Consider the following 7,514-nt stretch of genomic DNA (forward strand, 5'->3'; position numbering starts at 1 on the left):
GCATTCTCCATCCCTAAATCATCTTTGAGAAGCCTATTGAACCATTCCCAAGAGTCATTGTTTTTAGCCTCTACTTGTGCCCAAAAAGGGGATACATCCCATCATTGGGATCAGTTAAAACTGCTGTTAGTAGTATACCCCCTAGGGGGCCTTTTAGATGACATCCATCTAAGCCTGTCAAAGGCCTGCAACCATCAAGAAATCCTTCTTTCAAGGGGCCAAGGCACACATAAAACCTCTTGAGCCTCATATCAGTCACTCCTGGTTCAACTTGCTCAGACATTATTTTCACAGTTGAGGTAGACATCTGCTTCTTTATCTCATTTGCATATGCAAACACCTTGGCATACTCCATTTCATGCTTCCCAAGAATGTTATCTTTTGCTTTTTTAATGCTCTTTAGATCATGGATATGGAGATTTTACACTTTAAGTTATTGACAACTCTAGAATGAAATGCGTGTGTTGGCCATGTGAGGTTCATTCTGATTTCATCTTCATACTCAGTAGCTATCCATGTAGAATTAATATAATTTTGTTCTCATGTTGGATTGCAGGTGTGTTGACCAAGAAATGTTTGGATTTGAATGGACTCTGACCTCTGCTGCTTTATCCCATATCATTTCCATTCAAACCCCTCACTGCAAATCCATTTTATTTTGTTTGCCAAATTCTTCTTCAGTCTTATGGGCCTCTGTTGAACAATAGCATGCTTTCGAACTGATGCTTTGAAAATGGTGCCACTGCTAAATAACTTTCCAAGTTCAAACTGAGGATTACCCATATTTGTCAATTTATTAAATTCTAGAAACTGGAAATCCTCTTCACCACAGCTGGATATGGTCGTTCTTTCATCAGAATTATTGTAGCTACCCTCTGAACTAGAATCTGAGCATTTAGACATAATATCTTTTTCTTCAAACTTGGAATCATCAACTACCTCTATCTCATGAATTGGATCACCTAACATTGGATCACCTTGCTCATCTTCTTTAAGTGGATCATCTTGCTCATCTTGTCTAACTTCTTTACCTTTTTGTGTACCTGATGTACTTTTAACCTCAGAAATCCCCTTAACCCTCTTCATTGCCTTAACTTTCTTAGGCTTCACTTGCCTCTTTCCTTTGTTAGGTACAACTTCTTCTTGACTAGGATGGCTAGCATCAGGACTACTGTCTTTCAAAATATTGGGGTACCTTCAGAATTTTTGAATAATCCCTAATAAATGATGAACAGAATAAAGGTCAAGACATATACAGGAACAAGCTTATCATAAAAAGGTTATACTTTAAAACACAAATACTAAATTTACCCTCAACATTGAATATCTTCCTCTTTTTTTGGTCCCGTAAGAAGGATTTGGAGGAGTAATTCTTTTCTTCTTCTGTGACAGTATGTCTACCTCACTACCACTGGAATCAACATTTGAACTATCCCCTTCAAACCTAAGCTTATCATCATATTTGTCTTCTTCTCCATTTTCACATTCCTCAACCATATCCTTCTCTCCATATTCACACTCCTCCCTAATATCCTCAATTATCTCAATTCTGTCATCCTCTTCCAATTGAGTGAATGAGAAATCATACAAATCTCCTCAAAAATCAATAACTGAATCAGTGTTGTACATATCCAAACATCTATATAGCAAATAAAATCACTTAGTGCTTCCACATCTACAGGGGTAACAACTGGAAGTAACCCTTTCAGTAATTCACTATCTAGCAAGCAAAACCACACAAAATTCACCTATGACCAGGCCTAGCTCTGTCATCATGGAATCCAGGTCATATAAATTAAAATTATGTTATGAACACATGTCAAAATAACTCATTTTACCACCAATGTACGCATTTGGACCCTCGTCAAATTTCCCACCGTGGTGCACTTTAATTGAAAAATACTTCGAAAAAGCTGAAAATATAAATGTACATACCCCTAAATACACTTACACATCAAATAATTTTTAAATACAACAAATAAAAAGAGTACCAAATATTTGTTTATTGACTAAAATATCAGTATATTACTATTGGAGAAACAAACGGGACCACAAAGCACTTCAACACATTATATATACATCACAGAGGCAACTACACATAAACACATACTAATTCATTGTTAAATGACATTTATATCCACTTATAGCGCTTCGTAAAGCTTCGAATTGGTGTTTTGTACTCAAGTTATTTGTGTTTTTGATGTGTTTTGTAGTGTTTTTGTATTTCAGGCATAGTTGGAGGAATGATGAGGTTTAGCATTATTTTAATGCTAAATTGGTGTTAGGAAGGTGCCTCGTATATTCATGTGTTGATCGCCATCAGAAACCAGCAAATAAAATAAAGCAATTCATTTTTTGCAGAAGGTCAGCGCGCCCGCGCTGTGATAGCGCGTGCCCGCGCCAGAACAACAGAGATACAGCGTGTCCGCGCTGAGACAGCACACGGCCACGCCATGCCGAATTATGAGAATCCTGTTGCAAGTAGAAGATCGATTTTCTGGGCTTCTGGAATGATTGGGCTGCTATATAAAGACTATCTAAAGACGTTTTTTCATAATAGAGACTAAGGAGAAGACGACGAGAAGACCTAGGAGCATAAATACAATGAAGGCGAAGAGGATCTAGTTCATTCTTGTGATTCTTTGTTTAAGTTGTAATCTTGGATGCTAGTTTTCTTGTTTGTTGAACCTATTACTCTTGATTACATACTTGATTATCATTCAGTTTATAAAGACTTAGTTTATTATACCATGCTTTCATCGGAACCCACGGTGATGATGAGTTCGGTTATGAACTAATCGTTATCGTGGGGTTCTGGAGAATTTACTTATGGATTTCAATAGTTAATTTGTTTCGATACCTTAGTGTGTGGTGTTTGTATAATTTCCTAGTATTGGTTGTGCTTATTCGTCTTATGAGCGTCACGAACTTATAAGATAGCATGTTAATCTCTATCGAAGTGAAAGTGAATTTAGAGGTTTAGAACTTGTCATGCTAGCATAGGTTCATGTATTTGTTATGCATGATTCGTAGGTAAATTTAACCATCTAACTTGCCCTATGTAAACACAATAGATAACTTGTGCATTAAACTTTTGTGTTGTCAAATTCTATAGACATATAGGGTCTCAACATAAGTGGTGTCTATTCACCTTCTATCTCTATTGTGGATGTCTGGTAGTAGGGTATTCGTACAACGAAAGTTGGCATTTACTTGTTTCGTTTTGTCTGATTAGTTGTCGTCATCATTGCATGCTAAGGTTAAGAACAATGATGTTGAATGAAGTATTTAATGAAGTTAGAATCCCATGTTTGTCTCATATAAGTAAATTAAAACCTTTATTCTCTTAGTTAATTGCATGTTAGTTAATAACTGATAAGTGGATTTTATATCCACTTGGAATGCTTTATTACAAGCTTAAATTGGTGTTTTGGACTCAAGTTGTTGGTATTTTGATGTGTTTTTGTGTTAATGCATTTCAGGTATCAGTTAAATGAAGAAAAGAGCTTTTAAAGGAAATATGATGAAAAGTGATCAGAATTGGAAGCCAAGGCCATTGTCAAGTTGTAGAGAATCTCAATAGCTTCGCGTGGGCAGTTGAATCGCCTAATTCTGACGAGTAGAACTCAAGTTATGGCCAAAACAAGATTCATTAGAATATTTTTCCCAGTCAGTAGCTGAGCGCCCGCTCAGGAGATCTGAGCGGCCGCTCAGGGCGCGGCTGGTCGCTGATTTCGCTGAAAAAGCTTTTTTTGAGCAGAATTTGACGATTTTAAGGGTCCAGGTCCACTAGGGGCGTATATATACTTAAAAAAAAGGGTTTTCATCATCCGAGAAGATTGGGATACCAAGGAGAAGACCTAGAAGCACAGAACAACTCCGAAAAAGAAGATCTTGTTTTCAACTTGTGATTCTTTGAATTAGTTGTAACTTTGGATTCTCGTTTTCGTTCTTGTTGAACCTAGATCTCGTTTATTCGTACTTTGATTATTATTTAGTTTATTAAGACCTTGTTTATACCATGCTTTCATTGGAACCCATGGTGACGATGAGTTCGATTATGGGCTAATCGTTGTCATGGGATTCTAGCGGATTTACTTATGGATTTCAATAATTAATTGTTTCGATATCTTGGTGTGTGGTGATTGTATGATATCCTAATATGGTTGTGCTTATTCGTCTTATGTGCGTAGCTAACATATAAGATAGCGTGTTAATCTCTATTGAAGCGACAGTGAATATAGAGGTTTAGAACTTGCCATGCTAGCATAGGTTCATGTACGTGTATGCATGATTCGTAGGTAACTCTAACCGTTTTACTTGCCCTATGTAATCAAGATAGATAACTTGTGCTTAAACCGTTATGTTGTCAAATTCTATAGACATATAGGGTCTCAATATAATTGGTGCCTATTCAGCTTCTATCTCTTTTGTGGATGTCTGGTAGAATGGTACTCGTGCAATGAAAGTTGGCGTTTATCAGTTTCGTGTTATCTGATTAGTGTCCTCACCATCACATGCTAAGGTTAAGAACAATAAGGCTATTGAATGAAGTATATAATGAAGTTAGAATCCCATATTTGTCATATATAGTAATTCAACTTCAATTCTCTTAGTTAATGTTATTTAGTATAATCTCTTAGTTTAATAAAAACCCAATTTGTTATTTATCTTAGCATTGAGTGATAACCATACATTGTTGCATAGGTGCATAAATTGAACTTAACCTAAACCAGTCTCTGTGGGAATGAATCTGATTTATATCTTATATTACTTGCGAACGCGTATACTTGCATGAATATTAGCGCGTGTTTTCGCCCTAACAAGTTTTTGGCGCCGCTGCCGGGGACTCGGTGTTAATTTTTAGTTTATGTGCTTGTTATCAGTGGTCGTTAAAGTTCACTGACTCGGATTCTTTTACTCTTACGGTTTATTTGTTTGTGTTTCAGGTACTCATTATAATGGGAGATCTAGCAGCACGAACGAAAGCCTTGATGGATTTTTCTCAACCCAAGATCAATGACATTCAATCTAGCATTGTCCGGCCAGCTATCACAGCTAATACCTTTGAGATCAAGCCTGGCATAATTCAATGGGTACAGACTTCAGTCCAGTTTGGGGGTTCTCCAACGGAAGATCCCAATACACACATTAGGGATTTCATTGAAATATGCGACACCTTTAAGTTCAACGGTGTTTCTGAAGATGCTGTGAAGCTGAGACTGTTCCCATTCTCTCTGAAGGACAAGGCTAAGAGCTGGTTACACTCTCTACCAGCTGGTTCGATTACTACTTGGGAAGATCTTGCTCAAAAATTTCTTACTAAATTCTTCCCTATGGCGAAGACAGCTGCACTCAGGAATGCTATTACTCAATTTGCGCAACAAACGGGGAATCGCTAAGTGAAGCTTGGGAACGCTACAAGGAGATGCTTAGGAAGTGTCCTCATCATGGAATTCCTGATTGGATGATCATCACTTGTTTTTATAATGGGTTGGGAGCACAGTCCAGACCTATGCTTGATGCAGCATCAGGCGGAGCATTATGTGCAAAGAGCTATGAGGAAGCTTATGATCTAATTGAACTGATGGCTGCTAATGAATATCAGTATCCAACCCAGAGATGTCCACAGGGCAAGGTAGCAGGAGTTCTTGAAGTGGATACAGCTACGGCTATCACTGCTCAACTAAAGGCGTTGTCTATGAAGATCGATTCTCTGGCTAACTATGGTGTTAAACAGATAAAAAGTGTTTGTGAGCTATGTGCCGGTCCGCATGTGACGGAGCAATGCGCTATATCTAGTGACTCAGCTCAGTTTGTGAGCAACTTTCAGAGATCACAACAACCAATTCCAGACACTTATCATCCTGACAACTGGAATCATCCTAACTTCAGCTGGAGCAACAATCAGAATGTGATGCAACAACATTTCCAGCAGTTTGGAAATAAGCTATTTAACCCTCCTGGTTTTCAGCAACAATTTACACCAAGACAACAACTCCAACTTCAACAACAAACTCATGATGCAGGTCTATCTTCGAATGAAAAATCTGAATTGGAGGAGTTGAGACTTATGTGCAAAAACCAGGCTCTTATATGCCAAAGCCAGGCTGTTTCTATCCAGAATCTGGAGAACCAAATAGGGCAAATTGCTAATGCCTTATTGAATCGACCACCAGGAACGCTTTCTAGTGATATAGAAGCCAATCCAGGAAAGAAGAAAGTTGAAGAACATGTGAACGCCATCACCTTAAGGCCTGGAAAGGTCGCAAGCCCCCAAATTCAGCAAGATGAAGAGCCTGAAAAATCTCAAGATTCAGAAAATGCAGTTGTGGCTGAAGAAGATGTGCGGAAGGAAGTAGAGGTGGAACCAAGGAAGACTACTGTGGAACACACTCCTCCTGAGGGTAATACAGGGGAGAAACAGATTTATCCTCCACCTCCTTTTCTTAAAAGGCTGTAGAAGAAAAAGCTGGATAAGCAGTTTGAGAAGTTTCTGGAGGTGTTCAAGAAACTTCATATCAACATACCTTTCGCTGAAGCTCTTGAACAGATGCCTAGCTATGCGAGAATTATGAAAGGTATTCTCTCTCGGAAAGTGAAGCTCGATGACTTAGAGACCGTTGCTCTAATGGAGGAATACAGTGCTGTGCTGCAACAGAAGTTGCCTCCGAAGCTTAAAGATCCTGGAAGCTTTACTATCTTCAAGTGTTTATGTGATTTAGGAGCTAGCATCAATCTGATGCCCTTATCTATCTTCAAGAAGCTTGGTCTGCCTGAGCCGAAACCAACATACATGTCATTGCAACTAGCTGACCGTTCCATCGCTTATCCACGAGGTATAGTGGAGGATGTCTTGGTCAAGGTGGATAAACTCTTCTTCCCTGCTGACTTTGTAATTCTTGATTTCGAGGAAGATAAGAAGATTCCCATTATCTTGGGAAGACCATTCTTGGCTACAGGCCGAACTATGATCGATGTGCAAAAAAGAGAGCTTACGATGAAGGTTAATGATCAGAAGGTCACTTTCAATGTGTTCAAGGAAATACAATTACCCACAACTAAAGAGGAGTGCTTTAAAGTAGAGCAAATTCAGGTTTTGAATGCACCTCTGTGGAAGAGGAAGTTGGATGTGCCATTCGATTCTCTTGGGTTAGCAGAGCTGAAAATTTCTCAGGATCGTCTCGAGTCGTCTATTAAAGATGCTCCTACACTTGAGCTCAACCCACTACCAAATCACTTGAGTTATTCATTCTTAGGTGCACCCCCTGACAAGGGGTTGGGATATATCTTTGATGATGTAGAGGGTAGCCGAACGGATCCTTCAGTGCCTATAGAGGGTTCTTCTCATGTGCAGCAGGTAGTTGATAGGACTGGTGTTGGTGACGAGCAGTACAGGCGAGTAATTAGGCGTATGGAGGCCATGCACGACATTCACCGTCATTTTGCTGAAGATTTGACACACGCTTTCGGTACTATTTTCCGAGACACTAGTGGCGAGGTTGATTGGCCAC

At 38.9% G+C, this 7,514-nt stretch overlaps 1 non-coding gene across 1 annotated transcript; it reads right to left on the reverse strand.

The window, feature by feature from the left end:
* Positions 1–5,351: 5,351 nt before the first annotated feature.
* Positions 5,352–5,457, reverse strand: LOC141710170 (small nucleolar RNA R71). Its single transcript, XR_012570703.1, has one exon. It is a non-coding gene; the product is annotated as a small nucleolar RNA R71 (small nucleolar RNA).
* Between the last annotated feature and the right edge of the window lie 2,057 nt (positions 5,458–7,514).

The sequence above is a fragment of the Apium graveolens genome, chromosome 2 (genome assembly GCF_009905375.1).
Source record: "Apium graveolens cultivar Ventura chromosome 2, ASM990537v1, whole genome shotgun sequence".
Classification (NCBI taxonomy): domain Eukaryota; kingdom Viridiplantae; phylum Streptophyta; class Magnoliopsida; order Apiales; family Apiaceae; genus Apium; species Apium graveolens.